The sequence below is a fragment of the Miniopterus natalensis genome, chromosome 7, assembly GCF_054644295.1.
Source record: "Miniopterus natalensis isolate mMinNat1 chromosome 7, mMinNat1.hap1, whole genome shotgun sequence".
Lineage (NCBI taxonomy): Eukaryota > Metazoa > Chordata > Mammalia > Chiroptera > Miniopteridae > Miniopterus > Miniopterus natalensis.
In genome coordinates, this window is record NC_142087.1 from 11850212 (window position 1) to 11866467 (window position 16256).

At 44.6% G+C, this 16256-nt stretch overlaps 1 protein-coding gene across 2 annotated transcripts in view; it reads right to left on the reverse strand.

The window, feature by feature from the left end:
• Positions 1–9197, reverse strand: part of PHF20 (PHD finger protein 20) — a 108054-nt gene extending 98857 nt beyond the window's left edge. The window contains exon 1 of one of the 2 annotated variants that reach the window (XM_016213137.2): positions 9160–9197. The gene's annotated coding sequence lies outside the window, so the exon portion shown is untranslated. The remainder of the gene's footprint in view (positions 1–9159) is intronic. The other variant, XM_016213136.2, reaches the window with a different exon arrangement.
• Between the last annotated feature and the right edge of the window lie 7059 nt (positions 9198–16256).

The following is a 16256-nucleotide window of genomic DNA, read 5'->3' on the forward strand; positions in this document are numbered from 1 at the left end:
GGAACCAATACCACACCCCTGGAGGGATGCAGGAATTCAAGGAGATGATCACTTGGAAGCTCTTTGAAAAGTGCTATCCACAGGCAGGGAGAGGAAAGCAAGCACAGGGAATGAGGCATCTGAAGACAGAACACAATTTCACTCATGGAGCCCAAGAAAAGCTATATTCTTTCATGGAGAGGTTCCAGTCTATAAATGTCAGTAGCTCTGGAGTGGGTTTGTGGGTGTTCCTTTTAGGCAAGGGAGTCTTTTTTAAACATACCTGACTAAGCTGTTCTTACAGGGTTGAGCTATCGCTATATTACAAAGGATAACAATTTGGAGATGGAGTCATTATTCCATGGGGTCTTCTAAGACATTTTCCTGAATTACAACCTTTTCACTATGTATGGAATTTTAAAGATAATTATTTAATAGTCAATGAATGCATTACCTTATTCTTAAATATTAACTTTATTAGCAATACCAGGAAATGGCTAACATTTCCTGAGTCTTTACCACAGGTTAAATCCTTGACAAATTATCTTGTTTCCAACAACAGCAGAGAAGTTGGCAGTATTAACCCATTTTACAGAGGAGAAAGAAAGGAGGCCCAGAGCAAATAACTTGCCCATGGTCACCAGCTTAGTAGAAGAGCTGGGATTTGAGAAGCAGGACCTCCTCCAAAACCCACTGTGCTTATACTGCTTTTAAAAATACTGCCTTTGCCCTGGCCAGTGTGGCTCAGTTGGTCGTACTGTACACCGAAAGGCTGTGGGTTCAATTCCTGGTCAGGGCACATACCCAGGTTGCAGGTTGGATCCCCAGTGGGGGTATGTGCAGGAGGCAACTGATCAATGTTTCACTCTCATATCCATGTTCCTCTCTCTCTCTCTCTTCCTCTCTAAAATCAATAAAAACGTATCCTTGAGTGAGGATTAAAAAAATGAAAAAAATAAAAATAAGGCCTTTGGTATATCTAAACAAAACACTAATGACATTAAGAGAGTACTGTAATGTTCTTAAGTGTGAAAATGAGGGAAACAATTTTAAGTGTCTTTCTCTTATAGACATTACTGATGTAGTTAATGATAAAATACAAACTAACAAACAAGGTCCCTGAGGGGATTTTATATACATTTTGTGAGAGGACTAAAACAAAAATAATGGTAACATATACTCAACTCTTCACAGTTCACCAAGTTTTGCTAACCTTATAAGTTAGGTTTTCTTATTCCTACTTAAAAAATAGGAAATGTAGGAAAAGGGAGGTATTTACTGATACTTCCAATGATCAATAAGAGGCAGTTTGATGACAGAGTATGGAAACAGAGGTCCAGACAGGTTAAGTAATTTGCAATGCTAGACATCTGTCTCCAAGGCCCACGCCACAGTGAGAGGCCCAAAGGGTTTAAGCCACATGCTCAAGTTACAAGTTACAAATGCTGGATCTCAAACTCAGGCATTCTGTGGCCAAATCCTGGTTCTTACCACCATATACCATGCAGCGTGGACATGAAAGGTGGCCTCTTTAACTATCTTGCCTTTCAGAATTACAGATGTGTAATTCTCATATAGGTCACAGCATGACCAATTTCCTACTCATCAAAGCACATTGGACAGCATTCACCACTCCATAGGGCAATCAAACAGCTCAAACCATCCATGCCCAAAAGCCTCAAGAGAGAGAGACAAAGGCAGCCTGAGCTGGGATAGCTGGGCTTCTACAATTAAGGAATATTTGCATGGTCAGGAATGGAATCAGGGGTGAGGAGGCAAGGCCAATCCTTCTCTTAGCAGTACCTCAGTCTTGGTTCCCAGAATGTTCCCTGTTTGATACTGTGATTAAAGTGACTTATTCAGCCTGGCCAAGCATGGCTCAGCGGTTGAGTATTGACCTAGGATCCAGGAGATCAGGGTTCCATTTCCAGTTAGGGCATATGCCCGATTTGTGGGATCAATCCCCAGGTGGGGATGTGCAGGAGGCAGCCAATCAATGACTCTCATCATTGATGTTTCTAGGTCTCTCTCCACTTTCCTCTCTCTAGAATCAATAAAGATATATATATTTTTTAAAGTGACTTATTCAAACCTGGGGGGGTAGAAGGGAGGCGGGAGAAGAAGGCAGCTGTAGAGAGGAAGATGTAAGAGAACCAGGATTGCATGCCAAAAAACCTGGATTCTAATTAGCAAATGATCTTGGACAAGTAACTTAATTGTAAAAATTCAGTAAGATCCAATACAGTACCTCAAAAAATGCTTGCTATAGTTATTATTGTAAAATGTCCACATTTCCAGGCCAAGTTTCCAAAACCTGGAAATCTCAATACCTATGCAACTATAAAAGCAAGGAAGGCATGTCAATCCACCTAGCCATGCACCTTTTCCATGTGGGAAAGAAACCTCTTGAAAATCAGGTCTCTACTAGGACAAAGAGAACCCAAATAGTTGTCTAAAATGCCTGGGAGTCATCCTTTTAAATCCTAGGATTATGTTCCTGACATGGGATAAGCTCTCATCAAATAAAACCATTGTTTTAAATCCTTCCCCAGGTCCCTCCTGTCCCTCCTTCCCCAAAGTCCACTAATTCAGGTACCACCTCCCTTTCATACAAGTGCACTGTTTCTGCTTGGTGACTCATACTAGGCTCCTAAAATCTTACAGGGTTTCTGCAAGCTCACTGCTTCCATTATTTGGCCAAAGCAAGCAAAAGACAGCTGGATACCTAGCCCAAGATCTAGCAAAGTTGTCACAGCATCATTACAAATCAGGGTTTGAATTTTCAATAGATTACCCCAAGGTTAATCAGTCAACAATCTAAAAGGAGCAGTTGCTAAGAGAGATGAACAGAAACATCTCCCTTTTTCTTTCCAAGTTTAAAATATAACCAAACCAAGGAGACTTTAAAGACACATTTTGTTTTAAAAAATGCTTATCAAGAAAAACATAGCCCTGGACAGTGTGGCTCAGTTGGTTGAGCATCGTGCCATGAGGACACCAGTTCAATTCCCGGTCAGAGCACATGCCTGGGGTGCAGGAGGTAGCCAATTGATATATCTCTCTCATCAATGTTTCTCTCTCTCTAAAATCAATAAAAACATAGTTTTTAAAAAAAGAAAAATGTAGCCCTAGCCTGTTTGGCTCAGTGGTTCGAGCATCATCCTGCTATACCAAGGTTTCGGATTCCCTCCTTGGGCAGGGCACATACAACACTCAACCAATGAATGCATAAATAAGAGGAACAACAAATCGATGTTTCTTTCCCCCCACCCCCACCCTCTCTCTCTCTAAAAAACCAATAAATAAATCTAAAAAAAAAAAAAGTGGCTCATTGAAGTACACTGTGTAGTTGGATAAAGAGTCATTTTAAAAAAAAAAAAGTAAACTTCCCCCCTATTACTTCCTAGGAAGATGAGGAAGGGAGGTTAGGAGGTTATATGTACCTTTGAGCCCTGACTTCCAGGCAGAGTTGGCAACTGCTTTTGAGGTGTTCTCAAATAACTGTTAGTTTTACTCATTAATAAAGTTATTTGAAATCTAGATTTCTTATCATTGTCCTTAGAAATTTCTTGTTTGGGGTTTTGTGGCTGAGTGTGTTCCTAGAAGGAAGAGCACTTGGAAGTAACTTTTAAATACTTTCACTTAGGATATACTTTCAAATTTCAGATAGGGAATTTAAGCACCTTCAAAATCAAGGAAGAAGTACCAAGTAGATAATTCCCCAAAGATATGGGAGACCTTGGGAGAAGGCTAAAAGCATTACACCTCATTTTCCCCAAACTCCAGCCAAATGCAAACTACCTTCTTCACTTTTAAATTTCATTCTACCTACGCTGCTAATTCAAAGCAAAAAAGGAAGCTGGGGAGGGGAGGAGAGGAACACATTTTTTAAATATACATTAGACAAGAGAACTTACAAATAAACATGTTATATGTAAACTACAGACTCCCTCTCAGTTATTCAGGGAAGTAGCTAACATTAAATAGAGAACTCAAGGAACACTTCTTTGAGGCATTTAGGCAGTTTTGAATAAAATAAAGCATGGAACTGGCAGAGGACGTGGAGGCAGAAGAATGCTGATGCTTGGTGTGAGGACAAGCTGGCTGCCTTGGCTAGAAAAGAGGCAGTGGTAGAAGTGACTCTAACAAGAGAATGATTGGCAGTCTGCCCAACAGAGCACGTGAAGAAATCAGATCTGCTACAACAAGCTCCCCAGACACTGGGCTTCTAAGCAAAGTACTGACAAAGACTCAGAGCAGGGTAGACCTTGGAGATAATCAACCCTTCACTTTACAGGTGGGGAGAATGAGGTCCAGTAGCATTAAGTAACTTGCCTGAGGTCTCACAGTGAGTGGAGCAGCTGGGACTATAGCTAAATCCAGATCAAATCTGTGGCTGAAGAGGATCTGACATGCATGTGAGAGACGGGGGAGGGGGAGGACCAGGATACAAAATAGTCTAGTCATTCAGGTTTGTCCCGATTAGAGCCCAGAATAGGATTATGCTGGAAAAAGGCCATCACAGGTGACATCTAGGGAAATAGGTACATAAGATCTAAGACATTTAGAAAGGAAAAACCCACTAAGACTTAGAAATAGATTAGAAATGTGGGTACAAAAAGAGAGAGAGCATCGTAAGGCATGATCCCCATCAAAGGTCATCTTACCACCAGCATTCACCTTTGTGAAGCTCCCATACAAAGATAAATAAGCTAGCAGCTTCCATTCAAGGTCCAAGCACTGCCTTTTCCAAACCCATTTCCAGAATCTAGAAAACCAAGTACTCCTTGGAAATTCCAACACCTGTGACACTGTGACACTGCTGACTTGGGGTATCTCAGACTCCCTACCATGGCAGGATGACAGATGAGGAACCAGAGAGACAAGCTGGCTGATTATATCAGCTATGAAGTATGATATAATGGGTCTTTGTACAGAATTATGTTCACATTTAGCCTGGCCAGTGTGGCTGAGCTGCTGAGCATCGACCCATGACCCAAGAGATTGCTGGTTTGATTCCTGATCAGGGGACATGCCAGAGTTGCGGGCTCAATCCCCAGTAGGGGGTGTGTGCAGGAGGCAGCCAATCGATGTTTCTATCTCTCTCTCCCTCTTGCTTCCTCTCTCTCTAAAATCAATAAAACATATTTTTTAAAAAGCATTATGTTCACATTTAAGGAAGAAATATTTAAGCATTTAAGCTTGACAAAATATCAATGGTGATAGAAGGCTAACTTGACTTGGGGTGAACACATAATACAATATACACATGATGTATTATAGAATTATATACCTAAAACCTATATAATTTTATTAACTAATGTCACCCCAATAAATTCAATTTAAAAAATTCTAAGTTTAACAAACAACATGAATAAATAAATTTTCAAGGAAATAGAAAAAATGAGCAGCTTTTCATACCTTGTTTTTAAAGAGAGCATTCTTAGACTTTGTCAGTGGGAGTATAAATCAGTACATCCTTTGTACAGGTCATTTTGGCAATATTCATTAAAAGCCTTAAAAATAAGCAGGTAATTTGGCCTAGCAGTTACATCTAGAAATTTATCTTAGGGAGATAATCATGATCGGGCTAAGTATGTTTCTACAGAAAGCATTGTTTATAGAAAAAAGCTAGAAACCACCTTGACATCTCAGAATTGGAGACTAAATAAGTTTTAATACATGCACAAAGGGCAGAAGCATGCCTATAGCCATTAAGTGAGCTATCACAGAACTTGAAAGGGAACATCCAGGCTTTGGGAAAAGGTGGAAAAATAAATAAATTTGACAAAATACATGGAAATCAAGTTCCTGGAGAAGTTTTAGCCATGGTTTTAAAAGCTAAGTGCTAGAACAACTGTAACTGAGTAAAACTAATAGTCCTCAGAAGGGGACCATGCCTTCTACAAGCTTTAAGGGATGTGTCTGGATAAAAAGAAAATGGAACATAATACCAATAAGCACAAGGTTAGCATAAGGCTAACCACCACCTTATTTTCACAAAGAAATCTTTGGCCTTGTATACAGAACCTCACTACTCAAAATGTAGTTCAGTAACATTAGCATCACATGGGAATTAGAAATGCAGATACTCAGGCCCCACCCTAAACCTACTAGATCAGAATCAGCATTTTAACAAGACCCCACCCCCACCCCAAGTGATTTATATGCACATTAAAGTTTGAGAAGCAGTGGTGTAGTACACTTGGGTGCACTGTACATAGCAGTACACAGATAATTACCAAACAGGCAAATAAAGAGACAAAGTACCTGTTTACTTTCTGTATACCATATTTTATTGGGTACTGTTCAGATAGACCTCCAATGTTTTTTAATGAATTTGGTACTTACTAACAACCAAATGATCTAAATGAGATCTATTTCACTTCCTGAAATAACACAACTTTGCTCTAGGGCTTTCATGAACATGAAATATAATATGAAACAGCTTAGTTGTTCTGAAAATACAATAAAGATTCAGTTTATTCAAGTTCCAACACTGAGTTCAAACATTTCTCCACAAGCCCCATTAATTCCTACAGGTTCCTGGGAGTATCATTAAATCCCCCAGCATCCCTAAGAAGCAGGTGCTTGGCACACATCCAATCTCCAAATGAGATTCAGAAGGATGTGTTCTAAAAATGCAGTATTTTCCTCCTGCCTTGTCCTGCCAGTGTAGCTTCTCAGGCTCAAACTCTCTCCCCCACTGAGGCCTCATACAGCTGCACACTCAAGTACTTCTCAAAAGGAAGAAAGGTCAGAGGAGTCATTATCCCATAAGCACTTGGGATTCCAGCTGTGGAGAAATTAATCTGATTAAGGGGTTCAGGCTGAGAAGCCCGGAGTAAGATCTAGAAAGGCAGAGGGAAATACAAAAGAAAGAATCTACTGAGGGGCTCTTAAGAGACAAGAGGTCCCAGATATTTGTAGATTTTAAGGTGGGGGTTGGGAGCAAGGCTTTGCAGATAGGTTAGAGAATGATGGAGAGAGATAAGGATCCATCCCCCACCTGCACCCCAGGGACAAGAACAAAAAGAATGACTAAGACATTCCTCCAAACGATCTCTTGATAAAAGAAGAAAGCCAATGTAGGGAGGAAGCTTTTGAACTGAAAGTAAGACTAGAAGAACCTCTCGATGTGTTTTTTCCCCAGTACAGGAAAATAAAGCAAAGGAGAAAACATACTCATCTAACCAGAATGTTATAAGAAGCAAATCACCAGGAGGATTAGGAATCCTGTGAATAACCATGCCCGGCCGGGCGTGGCTCAGTGGTTGACCATCGACCTAGGATCCTAGGCGATCCGGGTTCGATTTCCGGTCAGGGCACATGCCCGGGTTGTGGGCTGCAGCCGATCAATGACTCTCTCATCATTGATGTTTCTATCTCTCTCTCTCTCCCTCTCCTTTCCTCTCTCTGAAATTAAGAAAGATATATTTAAAAAAAAAAAAAAAGAATCCTATGAATAACCAAAGAAACTAGAGGGGAATACTTTCTAATTTAAATCCAGCACTTGGAGCATCAGGCAGTCAGTCCTGGGCTTGAGGCCACCTCCAGTGCTAGGGGAAGGAAGGGAAAATCTGTACAGCCACCAGTAAGCAGAGCAGTCTCCAAAGAGTTAGAAATCAGAAAAATGCATGGGGACAGGGCAAGCTGACAAGAAAAGAGTTCCAGTTAGCAGAAAGCAGGAAGATAAAGTAGACACAGGAAAGAAAACACGCAGGCACCCCTTTAAAAGGGGGATCCTCTCCTTGGGCAAGGGGAATTCAGGAGGTGTGACTATAGGAAGTATGCTCAGAGGGGAAAAAGGCCACAGAAGCAGAGAAAGTGCTGTGCTAAAGATACCCATTCATCAAGAGGGGGAAATGGGTGCACTGGCTAGACAGGGAGAGCACCTATAGGGAACTAGGGTTCCAAAAATGGAAGGGAACTGAGTTGGAAAAATGTCTTGGATAGGAGAAAAGCTCAAAAACTATGGACCATTACCTGGGAATAAGAGAACTCAGAAAAAAGATGGACCCTCCCAGATTTAAGCAGCATCAAGAAGATGGATGCACCCTGAAGACTGTGTAACCAAAACGGGTGCATCCTGTACACTTGAGGGACACGAAACAAATACACTCTCAGATATGAAAGTGAGTCTCCCTCAGGAAATAAGATAGTTCGATTTGGGGAACTCATAAAAAAAGGGTGCAAACCCAAGAACAGTGACTGGAAAAACAGCTAATCCCTTTATTTGTGTAGTTGCAAATATGCACCCTTAAAATTCAGGATTTTGATCTCATTTTCAGTAGTCTCTGGAAATGAGGTTCACCTCAGACTTGAAGGGTTGGGGAAAGGAAGTGGTCCCTAAGTTTAAGAAATTCTGGAAAGCACGTTGCTAGACTTGGGGCCTGGAAAAGGGGAGTCTTCCTTGGAAACATAAGTACCCCAAAACTCTGGTTATTGGACCTCAGATTTGAGAGACTCATTAACAGGGCAAAGCTCCAAATTTGAAAGAGAGTGCTTACTCAGATTGAAGGCTCGAAAAAGGAAGTGGCCTCCCAGTTTGGGGAGCCTGGGAAAGGGGTACATCTTCAGTCTGGGGGCGGCTTTGGAAATTGAGATAAAAACCCCAGGGCTGGAGCTTAATAAAGGGGTGACCCACCCAGAAAGTCAAAACTAGAGGAAGGGTACACTACCACAGTAGGGAGCTTGAGAAAGGGGTGTGCTCCCCATAATAGGATAAAAGAGTCACTTTTAAAAGAACGCGTTCCCAAGAACAAGGCAACAGCAAGGGCTGGTAGTAGAGCTCTCGGGGGCCACAAAGCTCAGGCTCTGGCCCTGGCGCTTACCCCCCCCCACCCCCAACACCGCCAGCTCCGCGCCCCAGGCCCGCACCCCGCGGCCCAGCCCCCTCGGGCGGCGCTGATTGGCCTAGGCCGCCGTCACTCCCGCGGGCAGCCCTGGGGATTGGGCGCAGCTCGCACGCCCGCCACGCTCTCAGCAGCGGTCCCCGGGCCTCCCTCCGGGCTGGGCGAGACAGGCCAGGCAGGGAGCAGGGCCGGGCAGGGGACCGGAGCAGCGGTGGCGTCCGTCACCGTCACCGTCCCCGCCCGCACGGCACGCGCCGGCGCGGGCCCGCCCGGACCCGGCTTCGACCAGCCGGCTTCGCCTCGCCGCGCCTCACCGCGAGCTCACCTCACAGCCCCGCTCCGGCTGCGCCGCTTCAGGACCAACCGACAGAAGGACTCTGCGTGCTGCGCACCACGTGACCCTGGGGACGCGCCCAGCGTATCCCCCGCCCCCCACAATACGCACCATCGCCACCACCGAGTGACGTAGCGCCCCAGCTGCCCCGCCCTTGGCTCCGCCCAACCAGGTCACCATGGCGACGGCTCTGGCAGGCCACGCCCACTACCCTGACGCGCGGGAGCTCCGCGGGCTTCGGGATCCGCAGCTTGAAGTCCTGGCTCATCCCGAAGCCCTGAGATCACACGGAGCCCGGGACTGGACCCTGCTCATCACCTACAAGCCTCCTACGTGCATCTTGAAGCCTCCCACTTCTCTGCATCCCATCGCAAGCACCCCGGCCTAGGTCTCTCCTGGACGACTGGGGTTCCCTTCAGTCCATTGATCTTTCCCCTTGTAATCCAATCTTCACACAGACAGCGGAAGCTTCCGAAACGCAAACAATCCCAGGCAGCCCCTGCTCAGAGCCCGTTTCCCACTGATCTTCATCCGAAGAACAGTGGGATCTTCGCTGGAAGCCTATTTGCCAGGCTCTGGAAAGTCTGGACCTAATCCGTGACACGCTCACCATCCAGCTTCCTCGGTTCTGAGCGCTCTCCAGTCCTCGGGCCAGCTTCGTTCCCACCGCAGGGCCTTTGTACTAATTCCGCCTCCACTTTGCTTCATTAACTCCTAGGAAAGGATTCCGATTGCTGGTGTTAAGAGAAGTATTTTCCCTCTGGGGACCAAGATCTGAGTTGCAGCTACCCCAGAAGCTTCTGGGGTGTTTTCCCAGTGGGACTTGGAAAGTCCCAAGGAAAAATGTTCAACTTTTGTCATTTGTGAGGGCATAACAACTTTATTTTATATTGGCGAGATGACAGAACCGCCAGATTACACTTCTTTTTTGTTGTTTTGGGGGTTTTTTAATCCTCACCAGAGGATATTTTTTCCAGTGCTTTTCGGAGAGTGGAGGGGGGAGAGGGAGGGAGAGAGGAACATCTATGTGTTATCCACTGGTTGCCTCCCAGGCGCCCCCCGCAGCTCCGGGGGGCAAACCGCAACCCCGGTACGTGCCCTTGGCCGGGAACCAACCCGGCGGCCGTTCGGGCCGTGGGCCGGTGCTCTAACCACTGAGCACACGGGCCAGGGCCAGAGGGCCCTTAGCAGTAAACCTAATCATGGCGCTGCCCTGATTGCAGCAACCAGCCTCTTCGCCCGCACCCCTACCCTGTTCTTCCTGCAGCCGCACTGCCTCTTTCTGTCAGTTTCTGTGGCTCTTGCCGAGCTCTCTCCAGCTGCTGGGCCACTGAAAGGCTGTCGAGCGAGTCTTCGCCGCGTCGGTCCCCGCTCACCTCCCGTTGGGGTCCTCTTTGGCTGCATTACCTAGGAGAGCCTCCCTGTCGCACGCCCCGGGGCCATTACTGTCTAGCTAACCGCGTCGGTCCTCCTCGGAACAGCGCTGCTGCTATTTCATGTCTGCTTCCTGAACTCGAGTTAGGGACGGTCCTGTACCTGCTCAGCTGTCAGAACCTGACAGTACAGCTGCTCCGTGCGCATCTGTGCAAGGCACGGAAGGAAAGAGCAGCATTGAACAGAATCTGCAGTCGTCTTTACGACTGAGTCCGGAGGAGCGCTGCTCCGCCGGTCAGGACCCGCGGCCGAGGGGGCGCTGCCACGCGGAAGAGGACGGGAGGCCGTGCTCGCGAGACGTGCTGGGAGAGCGGAGAGAGCCTCGCGGGACCCGCGGCGCACAAGCCTTGCGGCGCGCGGCGCCGGGCGTTCAAGCACGGGGGAGGGCTTCCCTGGACCCTCCGCTTCCCGCTCACCCACACGAAGTCGCCCAGCCGTTGTGGCTGTGGTAGCCCCCACAGAACTTTTTGCCCCACAACCACGGTAACGCCCAGAATCCCAAACTCCATAGCTCCATATAAATGTAACGTGTTTCTTCACTTGTTCGGCCTGCGTGTATTGAGGAGGGTTGAATTGGGCACCAAAGACAAAGAGCAGAATGACACTTAGGCCCTGCTTTCAAGGACCTTACAGCCTGGCAAAGAAATCGTCACAATTTGTAAGTTAAAATTCTTGTTGTTTGTTACAAACACAAGCAAAACAAATACTGTAAAGAAGTGTGCTGCTGCGCGCCGGAGCCTCGGCGGGAGAGCAGGGAGCCGCGGGGCGGGTCCTGGCTGGGGCCGCTGTTGATTGGTCGGCCTCAGGCCGCGTGGAGGACCATCCGGGCCCCCCGGGAGGGGAGAGAACTGTTGCCTCAAAGGACATACCCCCAAATGGAAACAGGGGAAGACTGATGCTGGCCAAGCTGAACTAGCTTAACACAGATTTGAATAAAGTACCCATGAGCTCTTTCAAATTTAAAAGCCTGGAGAAGCCTGGCTTGCTAACTTCTAAACTGGGCGTTCAATGACTGCTAGCCAGCCACAGAATTCCAGTTCGCAGAGTTCTGGTCTAAAACCCAGGTCCTACCACTGTCCACTTAGCAAATTCACCTTTCTGCCTGAAGATCCAACCCAGCATCGCGCTAGTAGTTGGCCTCAACATCCCAATTCTTTCTTAGGTAGAGCCTTTCTTTGGACAGGATAGGCGTTCACCTAATAGTTGTGATTGAATGGCTGAGAGTAGAATCTCTTGCTAAGTATCTGAGCAGTTTCAGAACTGTGGTCCCAACCCATGAAGAGATAGCTCCACAGTGATACCCTGCATATACACAAGGCGTGCGGCAGCACAACAGGCGTTCAATACCTGCAAGAAAAAGTCCTTTGTCTCCCAAAGCACCGCTTTTCTTCAGCTCTAAAATGGACTGTCTACCCTCACTCTCAGAATTGTCACATTTAAGTTAAATAACATGAGAAAATGTATTATAAACTGTAAAGTTCTGTATAAATAATCTTCTTATTGCTTTCTTACTAGATGTGTTGTCTAGAGCGTTCAAAACGTCCCTAGCTAAAGAGAAGCAGAACTAACAACCTAACATGAGGAGGACATTCAATTAGAAAAGTGATCTTTCTCAGCTTCTACCCAGCAAACTTTTGCACTCTGTCCTTATGTGAGCCCAAGGCATTCACAATGAGTTAAAGGAGAGGAGGAAACTAAAACGGAAGAGCGAGACTTAGCTATGACCTAAGGACTCCACGTACTCAGAGTATCCCCAAGCTTGAGCATGTAGTCTTCAAAGCAGGACCTGAGGAACGATATCTGTAGCACCAAGCTGAGTATGAGAACTCAGGAAGCCGGAAACCACAGTCACAGCAGCATCTGAGAAGTCCAGGAACTCTCACCAGGCGCAGGGCCCCAAGAGAAGCGGGGTGAGCCTTGGCCCTGACCTGAGGTCATCCAGTCTGGGCCTGATGGAAAGTTCCTGAGCTCCCCAAGTCTTAAGACTTCAAGTGAGGGGGAGGATCGTTAAATAGGAATTTCAATATATTTCCAGCATTTTGAAAGATTATAAGGAGGGAAGGAGAAGAGGAGAACATTTTTTATTCTTGTCCTAGCCACTAAAAAGTGATAAAGTCCACCTGGATCGCTTCAAGGGCAGGGATGATTTCCTGTTCTCCTTTGTCCCTCTGGAGTCCAAGTGCCTAGCACTGTTCCCTGTAATTTATGCATACTTAATACATGTTTCTTATGGGTTAAAACTCCTGCCAGCCCAGAGATGAAGAGAAAGGGAGAGGGGTTTAGCCACAGGGACTAAGGGAATGGAGATTCTAAAGAAGTTGATTAAATAAACAATCTCTAGCCCTGGCCGGTGTGGCTCAGTAGGTTGGGTGTCATCCTGTGCACTGAGGGGTTGCTGGTTCGATTCTAGTCGGGGCACATGCCTGGGTTGCTGCCTCAGCTATGCAGGAGGCAGCTGATTAATGTTTCACTCTCTCCCTTCCTCTCTAAAAATCAATAAAAATATCTTTTAAAAAAATTTAAAATAAACTGTTTCAAAATCTGCTGGTACTCCACTTTATTCCCCAAACTTTGTATAATTGATTTTAAATAGTTAATGTTGTCGCACAGTTCAACTATCAGAAACTTTATAAAAGGTATACAATACAAAGTCTCCCTCAAATTCTTGTCCCTCATTGGTCCTATTTCCATTGTTAACCACTACTCTTACTTTCTTATGAATCCTTTCAGGATATCTTTGTGCGTATGTGAGCAAATCTGCATACAATTTCAAATATATTTCAAATATATTTCAATCCTTTTACATAAAAGAAGCGTTTATATATGTAGTTCCCCACCTTACTTTTTTCACTAGACAACACCTTTTGGACACCCTACAATACATTTTGTACAATGGTATAAAAATAACTCTCATTATTTGTTTTTGTTTACTGCTGCATAGTATTCCCTGTGTGGATGTACTATAATTTGCTTAATCAGTCACCTATTGAAGGGCATTTGAGTCATTACCAATTTTTTGCAATTTAAAAACAATGTTCTGGCTCACTCTCCCTCTCTGGAGCATGCCTGCGCCTTTCCCTCCCCCCCCCCCCTTCTTCCCCTCATGCATGTTACCTTTGTCCTTCTGTCTCCTAAGCTCCAAGGGCCTTTCTTCTGCTTCTGCCACTTGTTTCCTGAGCCTAAGCAGCCCAGCTGGCTCACTTCTACTACCTCTGTAACTTTCTAAATAAACTTTCTCTTATAATTGGAAAACAAAAAAAACTAAAAATAAACTATCAGAAAAACAATGTTCCACTTACAAATAGTACAGCACACTTGTGCAGACAGAACTGTAGTCTAAATTCTCAGAAATGGGAAAGCTGAGCCACAGGAATATATGCACTTACAATTTTGATAAAAATTATAGATTCCCCCCAAAGATATAACTTCACAGTCATAAAATGTGTCATGAGTAATCTTAAAACAATTAAAATCTAGCCACTTATTTATAGTTTAAGAAGTAGAAGTCATTTCAAGATTATTCCTATTGCGCAGCCAGGTGTGGCTCAGCGGTTGAGCGTTGACCTAGGATCCAGGTGATCGGGGCACATGCCCAGGTTGCGGGCTCGATCAATGACTCTCTCATCATTGATGTTTCTATCTCTCTCTCTCCCTCTCCTATCCTCTCTCTGAAATCAATAAAGATATATTAAAAAAAAAAAAGATTATTCCTGTTATATTACTCTCACTTACTTGCATTCCTGATAGGAAGAGAAATGAGTTATGTTCCATTTTTCCAGTGAGGCATATGTACAACCCATCGCAAAGTCACGTGTGTCATACATGTCAATGTCACCACCATGCTTTTTTTTTAAATGTATCTTTATTGATTCCAGAGAGAGGAAGGGAAAGAGAGAGATAGAAACATCAATGATGAGAGTCACTGATCGACTGACTCCTGCACACCCCCACCTGGGGATCAAGCCCACAACCCGGCATGTGCCCTGACTAGGAATCGAACCACGATCTCCTGGATCCTAGGTCAATGCTCAACTGCTGAGCCATGACTGGCTGGGCACCACCATGTATTTTTAAAGAAAGCTTGATGTAGTGAAAAATATCTTTAAGACATGTAAGGGACAAGCCATTAAGGAAAGTATTATAAATTCAACGGCATAAAAAATTATATTTATCCATGGATATACATATATACATGGATGGTCTCAGGGAGGTAGGAAAATAAGACAGGGAATGGAAGGTGAGGAAAAGTAACTTAAACAGAGGCCATTCACCTTGTTTCCAATGTTTACAAACAATGTTGCAATAATTAATTCCCTTACTGATAGTCATTCACAACCTTTCCAATTGTTATAAACAACACACTTCAACAAACAGCTTTGTACATTCAAAAAGGGGAAAAGAAAAAAAGTGAGGATGTATTTGGTTTAGTGAAAACTGTGGACCAAGAAACAAATGTATAATTGAGTGTATCAGTGTAATTATGTGCATTTGAGGTTTTTTAAAAAGTGGGGGTGGTAATGGTGAAGAGCTCTGATAGCTGATGTTCTGCAGTCCCACTGGAGTCCTTCTTGATTGCTTATTGATTCACTAAAACCCAAAAGCTCTCTTCCCCTTCTCTGTTGCCCCATACTTGTTGGTTTGAAAGCTCACCTCCTTGACTTCACCCTGCCCAGCCCACAGTTCCCCTGGGACTAAAACAGTATCTGAAGTCCAATCTAGATTCCAAATTCCATGTTCTCAGTAGCACTGCCAAAGGAATTCACTGATGATGGTTACGAAGAAACAGGTAGTCACAGGTACTCTCATACCTAATTCTACTTTCCCCGCTTTCCTTGCCTATATCATTGTCTTTTTTCTTTTTTTCTTGCTACGTCATAAGCACTTTTCAGGCTTTTCAAGCTTTCTTTTTTTTAATCCTCACCCAAGGATATTTTTTCCATTGCTTTTTCAGAGAGAGTGGAAGGGGGAGACAGAGAAACATAAATGTGCTAGAGACACATTGACTGGTTGCCTCCCGCACACGTGCCGAACAGGGCCAGGGATCCTTCAACTGAGGTACGTGCCCTTGGCTGAAATTGAACTGGGACCCTTCAGTCTATGGGCCGATGCTCTAACCACTGAGCCAAGCTGGCTAGGGCAGGCCTTCAAGCTTTTCAAAGGCTTATTTATCCTAGTTGCTAAATCATCACATGTCTTTCCCCCCACTCATCTCCTTTTATTTTCAGGGGAACCTTTTCATTGCAGAAGGTAAAAGAAAATGCAGAAACCTCTGCATACTTGGCTAAAGTAGAAATTAAAGATTCCAGGCCCTGGCCAGGTAGACCAGTTGGTTGGAGTGTCATTCCAGTATGCCAGGGTTTCTGGTTTGGCCCCCTGTTAGGACATATACAAGAACCAACCAATGAATACACAAATTAGTGAAACAACAAATTGATGTTTCTTTCTCTAATTAATAAATTTTTAAAAAGAAATTAAAGGTTCTATAAACACCCAAATGATGAAATCCAATGAATACACAAGAGAGCTAAATTATGTCCACATTTAACTCTCCCTGCACCAGAAGGCTCTGTCTTCCCACCACATGCCTGAAGGGCAGATCTCTGACTTTTCAGAGACAAGATGAGGAAATAAAAGTTATATTTATATTCCCTATA